General features: G+C 34.3%; 1 non-coding gene across 1 annotated transcript; it reads right to left on the reverse strand.

Annotated features, from left to right (window-relative positions):
• Window positions 1-1488: 1488 nt before the first annotated feature.
• Window positions 1489-1561, reverse strand: TRNAC-ACA. Its single transcript has one exon. It is a non-coding gene; the product is annotated as a tRNA-Cys (tRNA).
• Between the last annotated feature and the right edge of the window lie 2 nt (window positions 1562-1563).

Raw genomic sequence — 1563 nt, forward strand, 5'->3', positions numbered from 1 at the left:
TTCTAAAGAACAAACAGAAGGAATGATAGTATGGAAGATTCAAATCTAGATATATCAGATATTATATATCAGTAGATAAAATACCCCATTTTGCAAGTTAGGAAATGTCAGAAAGCATATATATATAATCTTAATGAATTCTGTGTCCTGAAAAAAAGAACGAGAATAATATATAATGTGACAGTTAACCAAAGAAAGTTGGTGGTGTTACTCTTATATCAGACAAAGCAGATTGAAGGAAGGAAATTATTACTAAGAAAAAAATAGGCTTAATTTAATATAATAAGAGCCTGAATCCAAGAAGAGGATAGAAACATCCTAACCTTCTATTTAGATAATAATATAGCCAAATTGTACAAAACGAGAGAAGTCCAATTTACAAAAGGAGATACAAGTAATCACGGTCTGAGAATTTAACTCACCTATCTCTGAAACTAAAAGAAAAACAAGGTGAAAAAAATCACAAGAATAACATTTAGACAATATTTTCCTAATTGACACACAGAATAGACTCAACAATTGCAGAATACATATTCTCTTCAAGTACACATGAAATTATCTACACAATTTGATCAGATACTGAGTCTGATTATGCAAAATGTGACAAAAGTCATGTATATACTAACACAAAGTATATTCCATATCCAGAGTGGAAATAAGCTACAAATCAGTTAGAAATTTACTCTCAAAATGTTTTCAAATCAGTTTTTCATATTTTGTATATATGATGTTTTGGTTTTGATTTCCTGTATACATACATGTATATAGCTGTTCAGTCACTAAGTCATATCCGAGTCTTTGAGACCCCATGGACTGCAGCACACCAGGCTTCCATGTCCTTCACCATCTCCTGGAGTTTGCTCACACTCATGTCATTGAGGCAGTGATGCCCTCCAACCACCTCATTCTTGGTCACCCTCTTCTTCTCCTGCCTTCATTCAGGGTCTTTTCTAATGAGTCAACTCTTTCCGTTAGGTGGCCAAAGTATTGGAGCTATATATATATATATATTTATTTATTTATTTATTTATGTAAACTGAATCATTTTGCTATACACCTGAAACTAACACAACTTCATGAATCAGCTATGCTTCAAAAGAAAAAAAGAAAAGAAAACTGAACTAACCAAGGTAAAAGAAGTGATTAGAGAGATTCTGGGTGATTTTGTCTTCTTCCAGGGAATACGTGCTTTTACTTCAAGAGGTGGGGGCAATTCATGTAATAGCTATCAGATATATACAGTTTAAAATGCCTAATATATACAAAGAATAAAATTCAAAATTAAGAATTTAGCAGAGAACTAGAAATTTACACAAAACAAGTTTTGTGTATTTGAAGTTCTATTGTTAGGCATCTAAATATTTAAGTTTAGTGTATGCCTACTAAGTGAAAGTGAAGTCGCTCAGTCATGTCCGACTCTTTGTGACCCCATGGACTGGAGCCTTTCACTCTCCTCTGTCCATGCTGCCATTTCCTTCTCCAGAGGATCTTCCTGACCCAGGGATCGAACCTGGGTCTCCTGCATTGTAGGCAGACGCTTTACCATCTGAGCCACCAGGGAAG

Source organism: Bison bison, unplaced genomic scaffold (assembly GCF_000754665.1).
Source record: "Bison bison bison isolate TAMUID 2011002044 unplaced genomic scaffold, Bison_UMD1.0 scf7180017852795, whole genome shotgun sequence".
NCBI classification, from domain to species: domain Eukaryota; kingdom Metazoa; phylum Chordata; class Mammalia; order Artiodactyla; family Bovidae; genus Bison; species Bison bison.